General features: G+C 37.9%; 1 pseudogene; it reads right to left on the bottom strand.

Moving 5' to 3' along the window:
• Positions 1-509: 509 nt before the first annotated feature.
• On the bottom strand, positions 510-1,832 carry LOC101325700 (elongation factor 2 pseudogene; annotated as a pseudogene).
• Between the last annotated feature and the right edge of the window lie 15,623 nt (positions 1,833-17,455).

The following is a 17,455-nucleotide window of genomic DNA, read 5'->3' as shown; positions in this document are numbered from 1 at the left end:
TTTCACAGTCAGTACCATGCCTTTATTCCAATGGCACTAACGCAGCTGGAGGTGCTTACAGTGTCACTGCACAAGATTTCCTACCTTCTAGTTTCTGTCCAAAGAGAATGTCTACCTGCCTGTTCGTTCCCTCTTTCTGGGGGAAAATCCCCTATGGTCCCTTTACACAATTAAACCTCTTGCTGCGCCTATTTTTAAAATCTGCGGGGCACTTGAGTTTCCCTCTGAAGAAATGAAAGTCAAAGTATCGGGTGTCCCATCCCCTCCCTCAGCTCCACAAGCCAAATAAATACCTGCAGCGAGGGCACTTCTCTTGCCTCTGAAATCTTGAGCATCAAAAGAAATGGCATCAAGTGTTCCTGCTGAGTGATGGTCCGGAGTACGCTCCAGAAATCTGTCAGACGGAGCATCACTGTGTCTGGACCCTCTCAAGGTATCGTGAGGAGAACGCGAAGGCTTATTGTTGTGGTAAATATCGCGGCTGGGAGCTCGTGCTGCGCGAGTCCCGCCTACAATTTGTCCAGCAAGACGGCCTGGGCTGGGATGCCTTCCGTCAGGCCTTTGTGCTCGTCGCTCTCAGCCCCCACCTGGCTGGGGTTGCCGGCTTCTGTCAAAGGGATCTCTGAGCAGGATCTGCCATTGGTCAAACACGCACTGCGGGAAAGCCCGGCTGTCGGCTTGGCTGGGACTTTGCCTTGGCGGTGAAGCCAAGGGATTTCGTTTTCAGGCACGTAGGCCTGCACCACAAACTTGGGGCTTCCGGCCACCTGGAAATCCTCAAAGACGTGTCCCTGCTTCCAGTTCAGGACAGGATAGATGCCACCGACCACGTGTTCTATACAGGCGTTCCCACAGGAAGACGAGCTCCAGGAGCTGGGGCTGGGCAGTCAGCAGGCCCCGCAGGCGGAGCGCGGCCGGGCAGTGGGGATGATCCGGCAGCCCCCGCGCTCAGTGAAGTCTGCGCGCAGCCTCATTATCGTGAACATCAGAGCGCATGTCACGCAGGTGTTTCTCCTCACACAGTGGTCTCCTGCTTGGTGGCTCCCTGGAAGCTGCGGCACGCTGTTTTTCATCTCGTTGAGGTACTGCACGCCCTTGGCAGTGTCGGTGAGGACTTGGGGGCAGGTGCCGTGGGGTTCAAAGCACCTCTTCTTGCGGGCCTCGGCCACATCCCGTTCGTACTCCTCCGCCAGGTACCGAGTTTGCTGCTTGAGCTCCTGGCAGGTGGAAACCTCATCCTGTTAAGTGCCTTTGGCCAGGCCGTCAGGGAAGGGCCACACCGTTATGTACAACCCATTGTGCTTGTTGGGGGACCTGGACAAGCAGAGCACATTCAAGTCTTCGCTTAAGGTCTCACGGCACAAGACAACTGGGTCGTATTTCTTGATGGGAATCAGACACAGCCCTCCTCCGCGTCCTTCAGGTGGATCTCCAGGTGCTGCTCATCAGCCCCCGCAAAGATGTGCTTACCTGATTCCTCTATGATGCACTGCACTGTAGCGTTGGCCTCTTGGCCCCCCAGCTTCAGACCCTCTACCAGCTAGGGCAGGTCAGCCAAGTACTTGGCCTCCAAGGTAATCCTGACAACTGGCACTCACGCTGAACTTCATCACCTGTATGTTGCGGGCATATTCAGAAGTGGTGATGGTGCCCGTATTCACCGGAAACTGGTCGATGCCCAGTAGGCCCATAATGTTCCTCCAAGGCATGTCCTCGTTGTGCTCCACATAACGTCCCATCGTAAGGATTATTCTCTGGATCGGCTTCAGGTACAGATTTTCCTTCCTCTGGGGCATGAAATTGGGGGCACGTATTGGGGTGATCATTCGCATTGTATACAAATGTCGTATCCTTATGTCGTACACCCAAAACTAATATAATGTTATATGTCAGTTATACCTTGATAAAAAATTATTTTTTTACAAAAAAATTAAGAAGGTATGAAAAGGTTTATTACTCACATAATGATACTTTCTTTAGAAAGCAGGGACATCTCCCAAGCAGGTCCAAAAGTGTCAGCTTGAGCAAAAGAAGTGTCTAGTTTGGCTTTTATTGTGATTCAGGGATAGCGTTGGAGTGAGCGTTCCTGCGAGTAGGCTAGGGTTTGCATGGTTTGAATTTCTGGCTGTTGCCAAAGGAGGGAACACCTAGTCTTTCTCATCAGCTTAGTAAGTTGTGTTGCAGAAGGGGGAAGAAGTGGTTGAAAGCTGTCAGCAGTTAAACGTCAAAAATGAAGTCGGAGTGTTTCATTAAAATGCCACATGAAAAAAAAAAATACCACATGAGTTCTCTATTTCAGGGCTTTTACAATGACTACTTTATCTTCCATGAGTTATCTTTCTACTGATAAAAATATAGCAAGATGTTGATGATTTCTTCTGTTGTTCTATAATTGTGGCTTAAGCTGAGAATAAACTACTTTAAGTACTTCACACTTTGAATTCAGAGAGCCACCAGAAGTTGGAATTATTGAGAGGTGGAAGTTAGAGAATGCACATGTGTCAACCCTACTCATCCCCACCAATTACTATAGAATGCAGATTGCCAAATAAGAATGTGATTGGTGTCTGGGGAAGATTCTTTTTCATGGAAAGTGAGCCTTTGCCACTTTGAAGACATGGAAGTGAGGTCTATGAGTTTTGCTTCTAAAAATTGGTAAAGCCTTCAATAAGGGGAAACATTTTTCATTCTTTGTGCCTTTGCTTAGGAGGACTTACTGATACGGTCTTGTGCTAACAGAACAGAAGAAAGAAGAATAGGAAGGAGAACAAAAGTGGGAGAGAGAGTAAGCGAGAGAGGGTGTGAGAGAGAGTGTGTGTGTGTAGACTGTAAAACATGGAGCCAGGAACCTCTCTTCTAAGTGCATAGAGGAGCATTCTGCAGGGGTTCAGCAGACCTACAAGGACAGATAAAATTGGAGGATATAGTCTTGTCATTACACCTGATAATTTGGGGAATAAAGGGACAAAAAAGGGACAAGGACGTAGGCATTAGAGGAATGCAATACGAAGGTCATCAGCTGAAGGCCAGCTAAGAGATAAGGCCAAACCTACAAATGTAAAAATGCCTAGGGGAGCTGCACACAAATGAACACCTTATTATCATGGTGTTTGGAGCTCACAGACAAGGAATAGAATAGTTATATCCAAGCAAGGAAAAGACTGCAGTCCTGCTTATGGAAGTAAGGAAATATTGGGCATTTTACCTTTTCCTTCTCATGACTTAACAAACAAGAGGAACTAGTACCTAAAGAAGTAGGAGAAGGAGGTATATAAAGGACAGACCATAATTTTCTCTTCTTAACTCCATTTTTCTGTAGCCCATAGTAGGTCTAGTCTGTGCTGGATGTGGGAAAGGTAAGGGAGGAAAACTTACTGTTGAGTTTGAAACTGAGCATTAACTTGTAGCATTAACTTGAATCTGGTCTTTTAGTGAACTTTTAGCAGGAAATTTTACCATGGTACCACTTGAGGATAGTTATTAAAAAATAAAACTGAAAAATTTATGTCAGATACATTCACATAACTGGATCCTTCCAGACTTAAGCTGTCAGCTAAGGTGTTACATCCCTATAGAGACACCTCTTACTATCAAATTTGTGTTTTTGTAGCCTCAATTGTGAGAAAATGCAGTAGACAAATGGAATCTGAAGCTCACTGGCCTTCTCTGTCTTTCAAATGTGTGCACAAATGCTCAAACACATACAGAATTATCCAAATATACACTTATTATAGGATATATCACCTTCACCTATGGGGTGTTTATACAGCAAGAAAAGTAAGATTCTACAGACTGAACATTGAAAAACATCAATATTTGTTAAAGGATTGCTCACAGAGAAATGAGAGGAAGCAGAGTTAAAAAGTTGTAAGTGGACCAGAATAACATGGGGTTAAACTCGAAGAAGGAAGGGATGAGTGAAGGCAAAAAAATTCCCCTAGGGTAAATACTAAGATGTTCCACTGAGGGTAGTATTTTGGAGATCTAGGTGTCTTGGCAAAAAGTATTTCTACAACATGTAGAGAGAAGTAGTTTGAATAATGAATGAGAGTGGGGAAAAGTTGTTGAATACCAACCATGAAGCTGTATGGGAGCCCCTACATGTGGTAAAAAACAAACTTTCATAAACATCAACAGAAAATTTAAAAATAAAAAATATTTTACTTACCTATTTTTAAAAACTATCTCAGCTGGGAAAATGTCACTAGAAAAAAATATGGATATCCATTGCATAATTTTCATAAAAGACAGGTCCTACCCTACCTGGTTTGCAATTTATGACATCATCTAATGATGCCAACTGTGTAAGCTATAGTGGAATGCTACCTGAGTCATACACTAGGTTTGGGAACTGGCTAGCTGTACAGCCTTTGGAAGACATTTGTCTTCTCTGTATCTCAGTTTATGAATTTAGTCAATTTTGACTAAACCTCTAGGCTTTACATTTTTATTATACTCACATGTTCACAAATAATTCTCATTCCCACATAATGTAGAAGAACTAGGTCACCTGTGTTTATAATCCTACTCTCCCACTTAAAAGCTATATAAATTTGAGCAATTAACTTCTGCTATTAGTGTCTCAGTTTCCTCAATAAGTAAATTGGTATAATAATGGTAATCACTTTATAATGCTGTGATGAGGATAAGTGAAACATTATATGCAAAGACCTTCACAGAGTGCCTGGCACAAGGTAGTTGCTTAATAAACATTATTACATTATAATTGCATATAATTACAAAACAGTATACAGTATATCTAAACATATATACGTGTGAGTTCTTATATGTATGTGTGCATACACAGAGATAAGTATATCTCTAGTCCTCTTTAGTGTATGTGAATGTATATTTCTTTAAAAATATTTAACAACTTGGAACTTTGTAAAATCATTTTTCACAAAATCTGTATGTATAGATAGGAAGCTCAAAAAGTAGAATTTCTAGCTCTCAAGGGTTCCCACAAGAGGGGTGAAAGATTCTTTTTATAACTGGAAAAATTCAAGTACTTTTAGACAAATATGTACCAGAGACTATAATCCCCTTTCCTTTCCTACCATTGCACAGACAGCATTATGAACCGGAAAATTGTTTGATCAGCCGCAGATAAGGAATTACAAATCTGGAAGTTCAAGAGTCGCATAAAGCAGATGTAAGGTTAATTTGCATGGTTTAGTTGCCTCCCAGATTTTTTCAATACATTTCAATGGCTTGAAACTCTGAAAACCTGATAGCAAATAAAAAGGTTTCTGTAGGCTGCCTGATTTCTTGCTGACTCAGCTGTCTGAAGGCAAAGCCAATTACTATGGCTTGCATTTCCTTGTACAGAAACCAGAACATATTCATTGTTAAATAGAGCCATTAAATATTTAGGGAAGGGAGAAAAGTTTCGTGAATTGAGATGATAACAGTGAAAAACTACCTATGGATATTTTCCTCTTAAACGACAAGAAAACACTTTTCTAAGAGTAACTTGAAAATCTCAAGCATGAAATATGATTTGATTTAATATCAGTTCAGTGGTCTTTTTAATGTTGATTTTTTAGGTTGGCATATAAGAAAAAAAAAGTCTCTGATATAAAGCTAAATTTTATCCTCAGAGTAATAAAAGAACCAATATGGTCTCCTGAACAAAGAACTAGCTGAAGAATTGGGATTCTATTTTTGGCCTCACCAGTGACTTGCTCAGTGACCTTGGACATATCACTTAAATGGCTTTGTGCCTCAAGGTTCCCAGCTGTAATATAGAGATTATAATGCCAGCCCCTACTGCATGGGCCTGTAGAACTATTTCAGTTTAGTTTGTTTAAAATCCCAAAGGCTTTTGAAACTATTGGAAATAACTGTTAAATTCAAACAAGATTATATTTTATTAATTTCTTTTCACTGTTTGATTTGGTGTTCTTGTAGTCTTTCATAATCCTTTTCCTACTAAAATAAATCACTGGGATAAAATTAATAGGTGGAGATTTTCATTGGATATTAAGGACCACTTCTAATAGAAAAGGAAAATTAAGAATACACTTCTGAGATCAACTGATATAATTTGTACTCCTTGGCATATTTAACTCATGATTCAAAAGAGAATTGGACTATGATCACGTAACTTAGAACTTTTCACTAAATCTGTGATTGGCAATTTTCTTCTTATTCCAGGCCTCCTCACAATTTCTCTCTGTAACTTCTTTCAATCAAGATTTTCTCATGTCTCTACAAGTGCACTGATAATCCATCTCCATCTCTCCAAATCCAGAAAACCCATTAAAGCCCCTCTTAAATGCTGTGTCCTTCTAGATTTGTTCCCTCTGCATAGCAATATTTGCCATCCAATAAGGAGTTCTGAGTAGTTGAAGGACTTAAGTAAAAGGGACACTTCCTTTTTGATCTCTGTGCCCTTTTGTAATTTTTATATTTTTGAACTATATACATTTATTATTTGTTCAAAATTAATTAAATATTATTTTGTCAAAGTTGTTCTTCTCAAATTCCAAACTAGAACTCCCTACTCCAATCACAGAAATACCTTGGTTTGCTCTTCTTTCACAACACTTCTTAGAATTCTTCACCTTTGCATTATGTTACAAAATCTTAAAATCAAAGTACATTAAACAATTCTTACAAGTGAAATAGCCTCAAACCAAAAAAAGCCGAAAAAGCCTCTGTTTATGTGTTTAAAAAGAAACACATAAAACAAGGCTATATATTGATCAGTTAATAAAATGTAATCAGAGATTTTCAAGAATCTAACCTATGTTTCAAACAGTGGTTCTCTATTCACTATTTCAGGGTTTGTGGTGTCTTTGTAGAATATAACTATCCACCATTAAAGAATCAACTGTATCTATTTTATTTGTATCCACACACTGCCTTCAGCCATATTTTATAAATCTCCCTTTCAGTTCCACAGTAGCACATTTCTTGGGTACGTTTCTAATTTTCTGGTCATTTCAATTATAGACAAAAATTTGGCCAACTTCAAAGCTTCAGTTTCATATCCATTTTAATGCTCACCTCCTTATTTTCCCCCAAACTAACCAGATGGCTATCCCAAGAGTAGGAGTGAGGCTATAGCTCTTTTACTTTTACTTTTCTTGCTATTCTGGGGTCCCTTCTCCTGTGCTGAAATGGAAAATGACATGTGGTTACTCATTTGGGAGTTGCTGTAGTTCTCTCTTCTTTATCCCTGCTATTCTTCCTAAGACTAACGGACAACTGATGTTCTCTCTGTGGCAGACCATTTCTCCCTTTTTAGAAATAGCTCCTAAATCTGTTGACCTCTTTAGCCTTCAGCTTCTCTCTCTGAAAAATCCTTCCTTTTCCATGATTATCCTTGGACACATCTTAAAAGGGCAACAAAAAGCAAGGACCCCAGGTTTATTGTGTACACGTGAGTCTAAAACTCTCCATATTTTTTCCAAATACCATTATAGTATGTAATTTCACATGACCTAAACCTTCACCATTACTAGGAGATAGAGGATACATGAACTTACTATCTTAATTTGTGAAATAAACAACGTATTCTAATAGATCTACAACCGAAGCTCCAGCCTCACCTTCAAGCTTATGAACATGAAGAATGAGGGAAGGGAGTTTTATTCATTTCCTAGGGCTGCTGTAGGAAATTACCACAAATTGGTTGGCTTAAAACAACAGATTTATTCTCTCACAATTCACATGGTCTAAAGTCCAAAATCAAGGTATCAACAAGATTGCTTTTGGGCTTCCCTGGTGGTGCAGTGATTGAGAGTCCGCCTGCCGATGCAGGGAACACGGGTTCGTGCCCCGGTCTGGGAAGATCCCACGTGCCGCAGAGCGGCTGGGCCCGTGAGCCATGGCCGCTGAGCCTGCGCGTCTGGAGCCTGTGCTCTACAATAGGAGAGGCCACAGCAGTGACAGGCCCGTGTACCGCAAAAAAAAACAAAACAAAACTGTACTGCATTTGAATGAATTAGAAACAACTCAGAACAAAAACAAAAACAAAAACGATTGTTTTCTACTGGAGTCTCTGAGGGAGAATCTTTTCTATGCTTCTCTCCTAGCTTCTGGTGGTTGCCAGCCATTTCTGGCATAACTTGACTTGTAGATTTATCATCCCATTCGCTGCCTCTGTCCTCACACAGTGTTCTACCCTGTTAGTCTGTGTCCAAATCTCCCTCTCCTTATAAGGATACCAGTTGTATAGGGTTTAGGGCCCATCTTAATCCAGTATGTTTTCATCTAAACTTGATTATATGTACAAAGACCCTTCTTAAAATATGGCCACCTTCACCAGTTCTAATTGGATATGTATTTTGGGGGACACTATTCAGCTCAGTAGTGGAGGCTTAAGAGACACCATGAAGAAAGGAGGTGTGTAGAAACAAGGTCAAAGCAGAGACATAAATATTCCCGTAAAGAGCAAGTCCAACATTAAGAACTAAATCAGTAAACAAAAAAGTCTAGAAATCGGTAATACACAACATGTGCTCCACGGATGAAACTTGGAAGTTAGTGAGGTTGGAGATGGAAACCCTGGAGAAACATTGCTCTGCAGAAGAAGGATGTTAATAGAGGAGGTAAGTTACCATTTGAAATGAGATAGGAAACAAAAGTGAAAGATATTTTGAAGAAACAAAAGAGAACAAGAACTTTCTTTTTTTAAAAAAAAATTACATATCACTCTGCTGATGAAATATGGTATTTTTAAACTAAGAATCTTACCATGAAATGCCTAGGAATAAAAATTGCAGATAAACTGTTAAAAACTTAACAACAGAGTAGAAGATGAGAAAGCACTCCAATTATAGAAAGTTCATTGCTCCCACTAACACAACACTTATCTACTAATGAAGCTGATTTCAATACACTGATATAAGAGTATAATCTTAAAGTAGGAACCTGTCCATGAAATGTTTAAGAATGGGAAATATCAGACCAACTCCATGTAAAATTACTGTAAAATGAAAACAGATAAGGAGAATAAAAACATTTATGGTAGTGAAATTCTTCCTTCAAAGTATTCACAAAGTAGAATAAAATTATACCATTCACAAATGAAACTACTTTAAATATACTCAAAAAAACATACAGAAAAATGAAAGACTTAGAGATTTAAGATGCAATAACAAAAATGGAGAACAATAATAAAATAAGTGCAAAGATTGTTGACTTAGCTGAGATAAGAAACTGAAGAAAATGACAAAACAATCTCAATGTGAAGAATAAGTCATAATTTGTCCAAGAGAGTAGTGATGTGAATAGAAATGTATTAAGGCAGGACAACACCCTCATATTTCACTGGGTAGAATAATCAGAAGGATCATAACAGAAATAGCCACAAAATAAGTGCTGCTCTTTCTCACATAATAAATCTTAAAAGCAAGGCCTGAAAGGATCAAATACTTTCTAGGTAAATTAACTGGGTCTCAGAAAAAACTCAAGTACAGTTATAACAATGAAAAATATCTATCACTCCGTAAAGTAACATTTCAAATGACTACCAATCAATCAAAAGTTATTGGATATGTAAAGAAGCAAAAAAATACAACCCGTAATGAGAAGGAAAACCAATCAATTAAAACTGATCCAGGGACTTCCCTTGTGGTGCAGTGGTTAAGAATCCGCCTGCAGGGCTTCCCTGGTGGCGCAGTGGTTGAGAGTCTGCCTGCCGAAGCAGGGGACATGGGTTCGTGCCCCGGTCTGGGAAGATCCCACATGCCGCGGAGCAGCTAGGCCCGTGAGCCATGGCCACTGAGCCTGCACGTCTGGAGCCTGTGCTCCGCAGTGAGAGAGGCCACAACAGTGAGAGGCCCATGTACCACAAAAAAAAAAAAAGAATCCGCCTGCCAATGCAGGGGACATGGGTCAATCCCTGGTCCGGGAAGATCCCATGTGCTGTGGAGCAACTAGCACGTGCTCCACAGCTACTGAGCCTGCGGTCTAGAGCCTGCGAGCCATAACTACTGAAGCCTGAGCACCTAGAGTCTGTGCTCCACAACAGGAGAAGCCACCGCAATGAGAAGCCTGTGCAATGCAATAAAGAGTAGCCCCCGCTTGCTGCAACTAGAGAAAGCTGGCATGCAGCAACAAAGACCCAACGCAGCCAAAAATAAATAAATAAATAAATTTATTAAAAAGAAAAAAACTGATGCAGAACTGATTAGAATGAGCAGGCAATGATTTAAAGTAGGTATTGCAACTGTATTTCACATGTTCAAATTAGAGATATTAAAGATATAAAAATGACACAAATTGAACTTATAGATGAAAAGAAATTACAATAGCAGAGGTGAAAAAACACTGCATATAATTAATGGCAGATTAGATATTGCAAAAGAAAATATTCATGAAATTGAAGAAAATGAAATAGAAACTTCAAACAAAATAAAATTGAAAAATGATTTAAAAGAATGAAAAAGTGTAAATAAGTTGTATGACATCAGTTGACATACTATATGTATAATTTGAGTTTCTGGATAAAAGATGAGAGGTGAATAGGCAGAGAAAATATATTTGAAGAAATAATGGTTGAAAATATTCCAAATTTGATGAAAACTATAAACACTCTACAGATACAGAAAGTCCAGTTAACCCAAGCACAAGAAACATAAAAGTAACTACTCTAAATCTTATCATAATCAAATTGCTTAAAACCAGTGTTAAGCAAAAAATTTTAGAAGCAATCAGAAAAAAATTAAATGTTATGTACCATGGTACAGAGATACAATGACAGCAGATTTCTCATCTCAGATGCTGCCAGCAAAAAGACAGTCAAGCAATACATTCAAAGTACTGAAAGAAAAGAATTACCAACTTAACATTTTATACACCTTTCAAAAATAAAGGCGAAATAAAGTCTTAAACATATTAAAAAAGCTCAAAAACGTTTGTCAACGTTGCAACACAAAATGTTATCAAAGTGCCTACAGAGACAATAAAAATGATAACAAATGGAAATATACATCTACAAAAATAAATGAGCCTCACCAGAAAAAACTACATAGATAAATATACAAGATCTTTTGTTGTTATTTAATTCTCCTTAAAAGATAATTGACTGGTTTAAAAGAGGATTCTGGGAAGATGGCCCATTAAGAGTCACCAGAAATCTGCATCCCCTTGTATAAAACAATTTTTGCATTTGTAGACTCAGTCTGATGTAACTGTTTTGGAACTCTGGGGTCTATTGTAGGGCAACTTCCAGGGGGAGTCTTCAAAGGTAAACTGTGGTTAACTTCTGTCAATTTCAGCTCTTACTTCAGTAGTGACTACTCATCCCTCCCCTTCCAGCTCATGTTGGGCAGTCCCACACATGTTCCTGAAACAGCTTGCATGCAGCTCACAGGAGCTTGAGTGGGCAATAAGGATCCTGTTCTACAGATATTAGGGATCTGTGTTCTCATTGATGATTGCTGCTTCTAATCCTGGAGGTGCAGACAAGAGGCAGGCAGCCATTGTTGCATACCCCCCTCATTGTTCCAAGCTTCTCCCCCTTCAGCTGAAGTGACTTCCAGAGTATATGAGGGGCTCATGTCTTTTTTTTCTCTCATTTTCTGTTTTTTAATCATTTGGAAGCCAGACATTAAAGACTAGGACATTCAACTGCAGCCATATATACAATGAAAATTAGAAAGTCACAACTCATGCCCAGAGGTAGGCTCAGAAATCACTTGATAATACTTTAAGTTTATACCTCATGCTGATCCTTGGAACAGAGACTGCCCATAATGATAAAAAAAACAATAACAACATAAAACAAACAAGCCTTGGGAAAGGGAGAGTCTAATTTTCAGAATTACCACATTAGTAGATTCAAATGGCTATTTTTCAACAACAACAACAAAAATTCACACGGCATACAAAGAAACAAAGAAGTATGGTCTGTTCAAAGGAAAAGTAAACCAGCAGCAACTGTCTGGAAAACAGTTTATAAGACACTGATGAAAGAAATTAAAGATGATACAAATAGATGGATTGGAAGAATCAACATTAGATAGGATTGGATTGGATCAACATTGTGAAAATGACACTACTACCCAAAGCAATCTATAGATTCAATGCAATCCCTATCAAGCTACCACTGGCATTTTTCACAGAACTAGAACAAAAAATTTCGCAATTTGTATGGAAACACAAAAGACCCCAAATAGGCAAAGCAATCTTGAGAACGAAAAAAGGAGCTGGAGGAATCAGGCTCCCTGACTACAGACTATACTACAAAGCTACAGTAATCAAGACAGTATGGTACTGGCACAAAAACAGAAAGATAGATCAATGGAACAGGATAGAAAGCCCAGAGATAAACCCACGCACATATGGACACCTTATCTTTGATAAAGGTGGCAGGAATGTACAGTGGAGAAAGGACAGCCTCTTCAATAATTGGTGCTGGGAAAACTGGACAGGTACATGTAAAAGTATGAGATTAGATCACTCTCTAACACCATACACAAAAATAAACTCAAAATGGATTAAAGACCTAAATGTAAGGCCAGAAACTATCAAACTCTTAGAGGAAAACATAGGCAGAAAACTCTATGACATAAATCACAGCAAGATCCTTTCTGACCCACCTCCTAGAGTAATGGAAATAAAAACAAAAATAAATGGGACCTAGTGAAACTTCAAAGCTTTTGCACAGCAAAGGAAACCATAAACAAGACCAAAAGACAACGCTCAGAATGGGAGAAAATATTTGCAAATGAAGCAACTGACAAAGGAGTAATCTCCAAAATTTACAAGCAGCTCATGCAGCTCAATAACAAAAAAACAAACAACCCAATCCAAAAATGGGCAGAAGACCTAAATAGACATTTCTCCAAAGAAGATATACAGACTGCCAACAAACACATGAAGGAATGCTCAACATCATTAATCATTAGAGAAATGCAAATCAAAACTACAATGAGATATCATCTCACACCATTCAGAATGGCCATCATCAAAAAATCTAGAAACAATAAATGCTGGAGAGGGTGTGGAGAAAAGGGAACACTCTTACACTGCTGGTGGGAATGTGAATTGGTTCAGCCACTATGGAGAACAGTATGGAGGTTCCTTAAAAATCTACAAATAGAACTACCATATGACCCAGCAATCCCACTACTGGGCATATACCCTGAGAAAACCAAAATCCAAAAAGAGTCATGTACCAAAATGTTCATTGCAGCTCTATTTACAATAGCCCAGAGATGGAAACAACCTAAGTGCCCATCATCAGATGAATGGATAAAGAAGATGTGGCACATATATACAATGGAATATTACTCAGCCATAAAAAGAAACGAAATTGAGCTCTTTGTAATGAGGTGGATAGACCTAGAGTCTGTCATACAGAGTGAAGTAAGTCAGAAAGAAAAAGACAAATACCGTATGCTAACACACATATATGGAATTTAAGGGAAAAAATGTCATGAAGAACCTAAGGGTAAGACAGGAATAAAGATGCAGACCTACTGGAGAACAGACTTGAGGATATGGGGAGGGGGAAGGGTGAGCTGTGTCAGGGCGAGAGAGAGTCATGGACATATACACACTAACAAACGTAAGGTAGATAGCTAGTGGGAAGCAGCCGCATGGCACAGGGATATTGGCTCGGTGTTTTGTGACAGCCTGGAGGGGTGGGATAGGGAGGGTGGGAGGGAGGGAGACGCAAGAGGGAAGACATGGGAACATATGTATATGTATAACTGATTCACTTTGTTATAAAGCAGAAATAAACACACCATTGTAAAGCAATTATACCCCAATAAAGATGTTAAAAAAAAAAAAAGAACTGATACCTGCTTTTAGATAAAGCTTTTTTGTTTGTTTTGTTTTTTTTTTGTTTGTTTGTTTGTTTTTTTGGCAGTACGCAGGCCTCTCACTGTTGTGGCCTCTCCTGTTGTGGAGCACAGGCTCCAGACACGCAGGTTCAGTGGCCATGGCTCATAGGCCCAGCCGCTCTGTGGCATGTGGAATCTTCCTGGACCGGGGCACGAACTCGTGTCCCCTGCATCGGCAGGTGGACTCTCAACCACTGGGCCACCAGGGAAGCCCTAGATAAAGCTTTTAAACAACTGCCTTTAAACATGTTCAAAGAAGTAAAGGAATATATGGAGTAAGTCAAAAAATAATGGATGTATGAACAAAATAGAAATATTAATAAAGAGATAAAATGTCTAAAGAGAAACCAAAAAGAAATTCTAGAGCTGAAAAGTATAGTTACCGAAATGAAAAGTGTACTAGATGGATTCAAATGCAGATTTGAGCAAGGAGAAAAAAGAATCAGTGAACTTGAAGAAAAGACAAAAGAAATGATCAAATCTGAGGAATAGAAAGAAAAAAGATTAAAGTAAAGTGAACAGGGCCATGAGACATTGTGAAGTGGACCAACATGGGAGTCCCAGAAGGAGAGAGATAAAAGGGAAGAGAGAACATTTGGTGAAATAATGGCCAAAACTGCCAAAAATTTGATGAAAGACATGGATATAAACATCCAAAAACTCAACCCAAACTATGTATAATAGGATGAAACCGGTGACCACATCAAGACACATTGTAATCAAATTTCCAAAGGAAAGACACAAAGAGAGAATCTTGAAATTAGCAAGAGAAAAACAACTCATCACATACAAGGGATCCTTAATAATATTAGCAGTCGATTTCTCATCAGAAACTTTGGAGGCCAGAATAAAGTGAGCTGATATAGTCAAAGTTCTAAAGGAAAAAAATATATGTACCAACCAAGAATCCTATATTCAGCAAAACTGTACTTCAAAGTAAGAAATTAAGACATTCTCAGATAAACAAAATCTGAGGGAGTGTTATCACTACACCTGCTTTGCAAGAAGTGCTAAAGAAAGTCCTTTAGGTGTTTTTTGTTAGTTTGTTTGTTTTTGGCCACACTATGTAGCATGTGGGATCTTAATTCCCTGACCAGAGATTGAACCCATGCCCCCTGCATTAGTTCCCTGACCAGGGGTCGAACCTGCACCCTCTGCACTGGAAGCACGGAGTCTTAACCATTGGATTGCCAGAGAAGTCCTTGAAAGTCCTTTAGGTTTAAATGAAAGGATGGTAGACAGCAACTCAAAGATGTTTGAAGAAATAAAGATCTCAGTAAACATAAATATATTGCCAATTATAAAACCTAGTATTTTTGTAATGATGGTTGGTAACTACACTTTTTGTTTTCTATGCATGATTTGAGAAACTAATACATTTTTACAAAAATACAACTATTAGTCTACAAGTTAGTATCTTTGTAACTTTGGTTTGTAACTCTCTTTTTTGTTTTCTACGTAATTTAAAAGACTAATGCATTAAAAATATTAATGTATTAACTCTATATTGACTATAATATATAAAAATATCAAGCCACTATGTTTTAGATCTAAAACTAATAGAATATTGTAAGTCAACTATACTTCAATTAAAAAAAAAAAACCTTAAAGGATAGGAATAGAGCTGTAAAGGAGTAGAGCTTTCATATGTTACTGAAATTAAGCTGATATAAATTCAAATTAGAGAGTTATAATTTTAGAATATTAAATATAATCCCCATAGTAACCACAAAGAAAACACTGATAGAATATACACAAAAGGAAATGAGAAAGTAATGCAAATGTTTCACTACAGATAATCAACTAAACACAACTGAAGATGGCAATTCAGGAAATGAGGGACACAAAGGCTATAAGGCACATATAAACCAAATATCAAAATGACAGAATAACTCCCTCCATATAACCAGCAAAAACCTACTGTATAGCACAAGGAACTATACTCAATATTTTGTAATAACCTATAAGGGAAAAGAATCTGAAAAAGAATATATATGTATATATGTGTATATATATATATTTATGTATCTGAATCACTTTTCTGTACACCTGAAACTAACACAACATTGTAAATCAACTATACTTCAATTAAAAAAATAAAATAAATGTAAATGGATTAAATAATCCAATCAAAACACAGAGATTAACAGAATGGATTTTAAAAAACATGACTCAACTAAATGATCTCTACAAGAGACTCACTTTGGATCCAAAAATATAAATGGGTTGAAAGTGAAAGGATGGAAAAGATATTCCTTGCAAATAGTAACCAAAAGAGAATAGGGGTAGCTATACTAATATCAGACAAAATAGACTCTAAATGAAAAAAAAAATGTAAATAAAGTCCAAGAAGGACATTTTATATTTAAAAAGTTTCAATACAGCAAGAGACAACAATTATAAACATTTATGCACATAATAACAAACTAAGATATGTGAAGAAATCCTAGGCAGAAACCTTGGAGAAATGCAGTCTCCCATAATAGCTGGAGACTTTAATACTCTCATAATGACAAAAACAACCAGATAATAGATAAGAAAACTATTTAGATCTAACAGACATGTACAGAATACTCTACCCGACACCAACAGAATACACATTCTTCTCAACTGCACATGAGATATTTTCCAGGAAATTGGAACCCTTGTGCCCTGTTGGTCAGAATGCAAAATTGTACAACCACTCTGGAAAACAGTAGGTGTTTCCTCAAAAAATTAAAAATAGAATTATATGATTCAGCAATACCACTTCTGGGGATATACCTAAAATAATTGAAAGTGGGGTCTCAAAATTATATTTGTACAGCCATGTCCATAGGAGTATAATTCACTGTAGCTAAAATGTGGAAGCAAAACAAGTGTGCGCTTATAGATGAATGGATAAGCAAAATGTGGTATATACTTACAATTGAATATTATTTAGCCTTAAAAAGAAAGGAAAATTTGACACATGGTGCATCATGGATGAAGCTTGAAGACATTATGCTAAGTGAAATGGCACACAAAAAGAGAAATTCTGTTATGAGGTAATTAAAGTGGTCAAAATCATAGGAATAGACAGAAAGTAGAGTCGTGATTGGTAAAGGCTAAGGGAAGGGATATGGGTTATTATTGTTTAGTGTGTATAGAGTTTCATTTTTGAAGTGTGGAAGAGTTCTGAAGTTGCATGGTAGTGATGGTTGCACAACAATATGAATGTATTTAATACCACTGAACTGTGTACTTAAAAATGGTTAAGATGCTAAATTTATATGTATTTTACCACAATTTTAAAAATTGGAAAAAAATATAATTTACTGTTTTAATAAAAATAATAACAGTGCAGTTTGGAGCTTATAACATGTGAGGAAATAACTGTATAATAACAATAACAAAATGGCCAGGAGGGGAGAAATGGAAGTATTCTGTTATAAGACTTTTATACTATAAATGAAGTGGTATAGTATCACTTGAAGCTTTGAAAATGTAAGGTATGTACTGTAAACCTGCAACCACTAAAATAAGCAAACTAATATTTATAGCTGATCAGTCAACAAAGATAATATATGGAAGCATAAATAATATTCAATTAATATCAAGTAAGGCAGAAGGGAAGAAAAGGGCAACAGAGTACACATGGAAAAAATAGAAACAAATAAATAGATTTAAAC

The sequence above is a fragment of the Tursiops truncatus genome, chromosome 4, assembly GCF_011762595.2.
Source record: "Tursiops truncatus isolate mTurTru1 chromosome 4, mTurTru1.mat.Y, whole genome shotgun sequence".
Taxonomy (NCBI): domain Eukaryota; kingdom Metazoa; phylum Chordata; class Mammalia; order Artiodactyla; family Delphinidae; genus Tursiops; species Tursiops truncatus.
The sequence above is the reverse complement of the archived record's forward strand: the minus strand, read 5'-3'. Positions and strand labels throughout refer to the sequence as shown.